Source organism: Bidens hawaiensis, unplaced genomic scaffold (assembly GCF_021521415.1).
Source record: "Bidens hawaiensis isolate Kalapana, Puna unplaced genomic scaffold, B.hawaiensis_p1.1 tig00035453_1, whole genome shotgun sequence".
Lineage (NCBI taxonomy): Eukaryota > Viridiplantae > Streptophyta > Magnoliopsida > Asterales > Asteraceae > Bidens > Bidens hawaiensis.
Window position 1 is genome coordinate 4,465 of NW_027505368.1, and position 8,518 is coordinate 12,982.

The 8,518-nt window shown below is 44.3% G+C and overlaps 1 long non-coding RNA gene across 1 annotated transcript; it reads left to right on the plus strand.

The window, feature by feature from the left end:
- Positions 1-2,976: 2,976 nt before the first annotated feature.
- LOC143612725 (uncharacterized) lies at positions 2,977-6,348 on the plus strand. Its single transcript, XR_013149988.1, has 3 exons — positions 2,977-3,311; positions 3,989-4,243; positions 5,166-6,348. It is a non-coding gene; the product is annotated as an uncharacterized LOC143612725 (long non-coding RNA).
- Positions 6,349-8,518: the final 2,170 nt, after the last annotated feature.

Below are 8,518 nucleotides of genomic sequence, written 5' to 3' on the forward strand. Positions count from 1 at the left end.
GTTGAGGTTGAATTTGGGATTGGGCTTGGTAATACCAGCCTTGGAGCGGGTGAGCATGGGGTGGTCGTTGGGATGTTGGGCTGCTGGTGTAGAGGGTGGGGTAGGTTGTTGGGCCGGCGGGTGGGATGGAGTAGGGATGTGTGGAGATGGGCTTAGAAGGTTAGATAAACGGGCCGGGGGAGGCGTGGGAGGAGAAGCGGTAGGCGGTGTATATGGCAGCGCGTTAAATGGAATGGGTATGGTTCGTCTTCCAAAAAATTATAACCGGTGGGTGGGGTGGTGTCCGGGTGAGGAAAATCGTTCTCGTCAAAAATGTCATGACGAGAAATGTGGACATGACCGGTTATTGGGTCGAGGCAACGGTACCCACGGAAATTAGGGGGGTAACCAAGGAAAATGCATCAAGAGGATCGGGGAAAAAGTTTGTGTGGTTGGGTAGGCGAAGCATTAGGGTAGCATGCGTATCCGAAAACACGCAAATGGTTGTAGGTCGGATGTCGTTGGTAAAGGGAAAAGGCGGGGGTGTTGTTTTGTAGTTTAGGGGTAGGAAGAATGTTATGAAGATAGACGGCGGTGTGAAGAGCTTGAACCCAAAAGGAGGGGGGAGACGGGTGTGGATGAGGAGAGCCCGGATATTGTTATTTAGGCTTCATAGCATACGTTCGGCTTTACCGTTTTGGGGTGAAGTCCGTGGATATGAATAACGAAGTACCATGCCATGTTGGGAGGCAAAGTTTTTTAAGTTGTGATTGTCGAATTCACCTCCCAAATCACATTGGAATGTCTTAATAAGATAATTAAATTGGGTGTGAATGTGTTTGTGAAATTTGACAAAAGTAGGGAATGTTTCGAATTTAAATTGTAGTGGATAAATCCAAACATATTGTGTGTAATTATCAACAAGTACCATGTAATACTTGTAACCGGTTTTGCTCAAAATTGGAGATGTCCATAGATCACAATGAATGATGTCAAAAGGGGCAAAAGTAACGGAACTTGAATCATAAAAAGGCAAACGTTGACTATTAGCTATTTGACAAGAAGAACAAATAGAATGACTAGTAGTCTTATTACACTGAATACTATGATGACTAGACAAAAAACTTAAAATGCGCCGGGATGACCAAGTCGAGGGTGCCACGAGGTCGGAGTAGCAGCGGGGACGAATGCAAAAGAGGGCGGTGTGAGTGGATAGAGGTCCCCCATGTTGTCATGACGCGAAAGGAGAGTTCCTGTCTTGAGATCCTTCAAAGAAAAACCAAAAGGGTCAAATTCGACACTAACTTGGTTATCACGAGTAAATTTACGAACATAAATTAAATCTTTCATGACAGTGGCTGAATGAAGGACATTATTAAGTTGATAGGTTTTGTTTGAGATGGTGTGGGTTGCACTTCCTGATCCTGTGATTGGCAAGTGTTGGCCATTTCTAACAAGTTTAGTACTAGAAGAAAAAGACAAAGGAGTGGAAATTTTACTGGTATGAGAAGTAAGATGCGAGGAAGCACCGGTGTCCATATTCCACGATTTGTCGTTTGAAGGCATTTGCAGCATAGATATGGTCGTGCCTATATCAGTTGGGCTAAGTGCGTTAAAGGCGGCTGAGTCCTGAAGTTGGGTTGGGATTTGTTGCATTGGTGGTAATTGGGCCTGCTGATATGAGAGATGGGCCTGGTTGTATTGGGCTGGTGGATAGGGTGGTGGTTGTTGATTTGCAGCCCAAGCCTGGGACGGGTAGGGTGTGGGTGGTGGAGGCTGCCAAGATTGGTAAGGGGTTTTGAGGAGGTTGTTGACCGTAAGTAGGCTGGTACCCAGGTGGGTTTTGTTGGCCCCATTGAGATTGAGCCGACTGACCACGGCCACGGTACCCACGTCCACGTCCACCTCGTCTACCACGGCCACCACGGTAACCACGGTTGGGGTCATAGGAGTTTTGCAAGTGGTTGGGGTACCTGTTGGAGTCAGTGGTTGGAGGGTTTGATGGTGGGTTGTGGTTTGAGTTGGTGGAGTCGGAGTTTGGGTTCGGGTTAGGTGTAGTGATAAGGACCGGCTGGTTTTGGTTTTGGCGAGCAACTTGCCTTTGTTGTTCTTTTTGAAGGCTGGTGCGAGCTTCATCCCACGTAGGAGAGGTTTGGTTGATGATGGCGGCGGTGACGTCATATTCGGATGGGAGGCCACGGAAAAGTTGCATGACCAATCTTGGTTCGCTTACTAGGAAGCCGACGTCACCAAGATGTTCGGCAATTTCTTTGAGTTTTTGACAATAGTTGTCCAAAGAGGAAATGCTGCAAGTGTGAGGTTTATGAAATCGTGCTCGAGTGTCGTAGCACGTGAACCCTTGTTGTTGAGAAAAATACCTTCTAGCTTGAGCCATGCAGAAAATGCCGTAGCATCAGTTTCGAGGATTCAAACCAGATATTCGTCAGACAAAGTTGCATAGATTCATTGAAGAATGAGGGCATCGATCTCATGCCAAGTGTCATAACCGGATGCATCTTCTGCCAGCGGCTTATTGCCGTCGATATGGTCCAAAACTTTGTACGCTTTCGTGTGCAACTTAAATAACTTTACCCACGATGAATATGTTACCTTGGTGCCGTCAAGTGTTCGAACTTTGTTTTGGATATTTGTTACCGTATACGCCGGATGAAGATAAGGCTTGGGGTCAGCGTTGTTGGAAGAGGAGGAGGAATAATCCTTATCACTGGCCTTGGAGGCTGTTGTAACAGGGAGAGGGCCGGAAAAAAATGTGATGGCGGCTAGGGTTTAGAGAGCCAAGGCTCTGATACCATAAAAGTGTTTATTGTTATCGAAATAATGCGTGTCCTCCATTCAAGGATAACAACCCTATTTAAAGGGAGAAGTTACAAGATAATAGGAAACTAAATCTCCTATATTTACAAAATATTTATATCCTCTAATAAATACTCTTTTAATGCCACTACCCATTTAGGCTCAATTAAAGAAATAGCCATTAACTGAAAAGTGTGTAAACGGCTAAGCGCATCCGCCACTCGATTTTCCTTACCTGGCTTGTAGTGGATCTCGAAATCAAACCCCAGTAATTTAGTTGCCCATTTATACTGCTCGGGGGTCTGCACGACTTGAGAAAGTAGATGCTTGAGACTTCGTTGATCCGTGAAAATATTAAATTTTCGGCCAAGTAAATATTATCTCCATTTTTTAACTGCTTCGGTTACGACATACAGTTCCCAGGCATAAGCTGAAGCTACTTGCATTCTCGGACACATCTTTTTACTAAAGAATGCAATAGGACGTTCCTCTTGAGAGAGAACGGCGCTGATGGAAACGTTTGAAGCATCGGTGGTCACATCAAAGGGTTTGGTGAAATTTGGAAGTGTAAGTGTGACCAATGAGACCATAGCTTTTTTGAGAGCTGTAAAGGCTGCTTCGTTTTGCTCAGACCAAGTGAATACCCGATGTTTTAGGCTATCAGTTAAAGGTGCAGCTAGTTGAGCAAAGTTTCTGACAAACCGAGGGTAGTATCCCATCAAGCCTAAAAAACCCCGTAAAGCCGTAAAATTGGTAGGGGTCTGCTAAGATTGAATAGCAGCAAGTTTGTCTGGGCCCGCTTCAACACCCTTAGCGGATATTATAAGGCCCAAGTAATCGACAGTATGAACGGTAAATGTGCATTTTGAAGGTTTTGCAAAAAACTTGTGTTGAGAGAGTTTCTCAAACACCTGTCGCAAATGGCCATAGTGTTCCTCTTTTGAGTGGCTATAAATTAGGATGTCATAAAAAATGAGAACATACCGTCATAAACGTCTCGAAACAGATCGTTCATGGTGGCTTGAAAGGTGGACGGCGCATTTGTTAAGCCGAACGGCATAACCAGGAATTCGTAGTAGCCGTCGATTGTACGAAAGGCTGTTTTATGGGTATCGTCATTAGCAACACGAATCTGGTGATAACCTGCTCTCAAATCAATTTTAGAAAAGACCACTGCTCCATGCAATTCATCAAGGAGCTCATCAATGGTAGGAATCGGGAAACGATCTTTGATGGTTATGGAGTTTAATGCGCGATAGTCGACACAAAATCTCCATGACCCGTCTTTTTTGAGAACCAAAAGAACAGGTGACGAGAATGGGCTCTGGCTGGGCTTGATAATACCATCTCGTAACATTTCGGCAATGAGGTTAGACATAACCTGCTTTTGATAATATGGGTAACGATAAGGCTTAACATTGACCGGCTTCGACATTGGCATGGTTGGTATGTGATGATCTTGTGAGCGACACGGGGGTAATTGGGTTGGCACTTGAAAGAGGTGGTCGTATGCAGTGAGTAATTGTTGGATGATGGGATCATCATGGGTAATTGAAAGTGGGGGATTAGATTGAGTGGGGGTAGTGACGTGAAAAAAAAGAGCATGCAGAGATGCCACAGAATTTTTTGATATTAGGGTTTGCAACGACGTGGAAGATACCTGGGCTATTTGACTCTCCCCACGTAAAGTAATGGCCTTTTGGCCCACATTAAAGGTGAGCTGGGGTATAACAAAGTCCGCTAAGACGAGGCCCAGGGTGCGTAACCACGCTAGCCCTAAAATAATGTCCGCGCCCTCTACTGGTAATATGAAAACAGGAATTTGGAATGCCGCCTCTTGCAACGTTATGTCCACCGACGGACAATTGCCTGAACACTTGAGGTTCTCGCCATTACCTACCATGACAGAGAATTCCGAAACGCTTTGGGTTGGGAGTTTAAGGAAGGAAATGATACGAGGCTAAATGATATTGTGTGTGCTACCCAAGTCGATCAACACTTGCACGGGTTGGTTATTAATAAAACCTGTAACCCGAAGTGCTTGTGGCGATGACAACCCAAAAAAGGCAGCGGTTGAAAGGGAGAAGAACTGACTCGGTTTTGTGTGATCAATTCTGTGGTGAGGGAAAGTAAGGTGTTGTTGAGTAAGGGATCGGGTGGTTCATCAGGTTCGTTATAGGAAATCAATAAGAACTGTGGAGGGTTGCATTTATGTCCCAGGAAGTATCGTTCTGGGCAACAGAAACATAACCCCTCACTGCGGCTTTTTTGGAGTGCTTCTGGGGATAACTTAGTAAATGGTAGTGTTGGTTTAGGAATTGAAGGGCTGGTTAGGAGCGGTGGGGTACCGGATTTTTGTGTAGTGTTGGAAGTGGAGGCTGAAGGTGTAGTGGTGACAGTAGATGAGTTTGGTGTGGTGAATGTTGATGGGTTATAATTTCGTTGAAAGGGTTCGGGTTTAGAAAGTGTGAGCTTATCCTTGACACGTTTTGAGAGGCCATAAGCTTGGTGTAGGGTGGTTGGTTTAATGATGGCTAACTCAGCTTGAATCTCGGGTTTTAGGCCAGATAAATAACAATTTAAGAGGGCCTCGCTAGATAACCCGACAACGCAGTTAGAGAGTTTTTCAAACTCGGCTTGGTATGCGGTAACGGTTGTGATTTGGTGAAGTTTGAAGAGAGTGGCTTGATGATTCTTGTAATCCGACGGGCCAAATCGGAGTTCGAGGGCTCTTGAGAATTCTTGCCAGTTTCCCAACAAGTTATTGTTGTAGAGATACTTATACCAACTCAACACTTCTCCGGTGAAATAGAAAACGGACAACGAAAGTCGTCGGGTTTCGGGAATGTTGTAGTAAGTAAAGAAGTTTTCGGCTTGGAAAATCCAATCTAACGGGTTGGATCCGTCAAACATTGGGAGGTTTATTTTTGGTGGGCGGGGATTTGATGGATCCGGTGGATCGTGTTGGGAGCCAGACGGTTTATTGATGAGTTTGGGATCGGTGACGAGGGAGGCAAGTAGGCGATTTGTGGTTTCGTTTTGCTGCTGAATTGAAGCTTGAAGAGTTTCAAATTGCGCCACCGAACGGGACTCGATTTGAGCAGAGATGGTGGTGTAATGGGTGAAAAATTGTGAGAACTGTTCACACAAATTTTGAATAGGGTCATCCGGTTGAGATTGGTCTTTGCGAGGAGGCATGGTAAGGAGATGAAAACACCAAATGTTGCAGCCTGTAAGTAGGCAAAACTCCAAGAGAAACAAGATTAAGAAGAGATCCAATTTTGGGGCAATTTTCTGTGTTTTTCATTCAATGCAAAAGAAACTATAAATAACAAACTTGGGAGTACATGTCCACCATGCCACTAATGCATGTTCACCATGTCATGTCCCTTATTTCTATCCATGCAACCTACCCACTACTTCTATTTTAACATGTGAAAGAGACTAAATCAAATGCAACAATGCAGTAAAAATAAAACATGTGCAGAACTAAACTAACGACTACTCCAACAACTTCTTGGGCTTCTTCAGGTTTCTATTGGGCCGGTTCAGTGGGCCAGTTGCTATTGGGTCCGTATCAACCGCCTTCCCCTTCTGAATGAGCTCGTCCTCGAGCTCGACGTTGAAATCCGGAACACGGCTGCAAAAGTCTTCAAATCCTTCCCAAGTCCCTTCAGCTAAGTTACAATCTTTCCAAGTGACTAAGAGTTCCCGTTTCTCCATAACAACCCGTTGATCCATGATCTGGCTCGGCTCTATCTTGAATTTGTTTCCTGCATAAAACTCCGGCAGTGGGATTGGATCCGGCTCCCCTTTCGCTTCACGTAACAGAGACACATGAAAGACCGGATGTATTTTTGCATCCGGCGGTAACTGCAGTTTATATGCGACCTTTCCAATTCTTTCAATCACTTTAAAAGGCCCGAAAAATCTTTTTGACGGCTTCTTAGCACCCGGTATTCAACAGACTTCTGTCGATAATCCTGGAGTCGTAGAAAAACGATATCTCCCACTTTAAATTATTTATCCAGCCGATGTGCATTAGCTAATGCTACCATACGTTGTTGAGCCCGCTTTAAATTTTGTTTCAACACCGATCGTAACAGCTGAAGTTCATTAAGTGTGACATCAATGGAAGGATTTTTCGAGGAACCTGGTTTATATCAGACCACATCAGGAATTTCTTGCCCATATAATGCTTGAAATGGGCTCATATTTATCGCTGAATGGTATGATGTGTTGTACCAATATTCCGCCAAGTACATATATTTACTCCAACTTTTCTGTTCTTCACCTGCACAAGAACGCAAAAAAGTTTTGCAAACAACTATTGACCTCTTCGGTCTGGCCGTCCGACTGTGGATGATAAGCCGTTGAAAACTTGAGATTTGTTACAATTTGTTTAAAAGTTCCCTCCAAAATGTGCTAAGAAAAATCGGATCTCTATCCGTGACAATGCTCCGGGGCAATCCATGCAAACGATAGACATTTTGAAGGAAAATGGTAGTGAGCATGACGGCTCCAAAATGGGGTGGTAACGGAATGAAGTGTGAAAACTTTGTGAAACGGTCTACGATGACCCAAATGGCGGATTTTCCTTGTGAAAGGGGTAAGTTTGTAATGAAATCCATTGACACGTCTTGCCAAACGTTAGATGGTATAGGTAAGGGTTGTAAAAGACCGTATGGTTTGTGGTTTAGGTATTTGATTTGTTGGCAGATTTGACATTGGCGAATGAAGTTGTAACATCCCCCTTTAATTTTGGCCAAGAAAATGCTGCTGCTAAGCGTTTAATAGTTACCCGAATACCCGAATGGCCACCTGCTTGTGAAGCATGAAATTCTTGAAGCAATAAGTATCTCGGTTGTGGATTAAACGGAATAAAAATTTTGGCTAAGTGGTACAAACGGCCATCTTTCATTATGAACTGAGATGTGGACCTAGCCAAACACTTGTCTATTAATGCCTTCCCTTCTGATGTGCCATAATACTAAAAGTGTTTATGGTTATCGAAATAATGTGTGTCCTCCATTCAATGATAACAACCCTATTTAAAGGGAGAAGTTACAAGATAATAGGAAACTAAATCTCCTATATTTACAAAATATTTATATCCTCTAATAGTCCCCCGCAGTTTGATGGCTATGCACATGAACTTTCAGACTGGACTGAAATTCCTCACAGAGTGTACGTGGAAGACCTTTGGTGAAGATATCTGCATATTGAGAAGCGGAGGGCACGTGAAAAACTTTTATATGGCCGATTTGCACCTTTCCCCGAACAAAATGAATGTCCATTTCAACATGCTTAGTACGCTGATGCTGAACCGAGTTTTTAGAGAGATAAACGACGGAGACATTATCACAATACACAATGATGGCTTTCAAAACTGGTACCCGTAGCTCAAGAAGAAGATTGCGAAGCCAACTGGTCTCGGCCACAGCGTTAGCTAAGCCCTGGTATTCTGCCTCGGCACTCGATAGAGAGATGGTAGGTTGTCGTTTCGAAGACCAAGAGATGAGATTATCACCCATGAATATGCAATACCCGGATGCTGACCTGCGAGAATCGGGACAGCCGCCCCAATTGGCATCGGAGTAGGCAGTAAGGGCCGTGGAGGAGGATGCCGAGAGATGTAGACCAAAGTCAAGAGTGCCCTGAAGATACCGCAATATCCGTCTAAGAAATGCTAAGTGTGGCTCGCGTGGGGCAAGCATAAACAAAC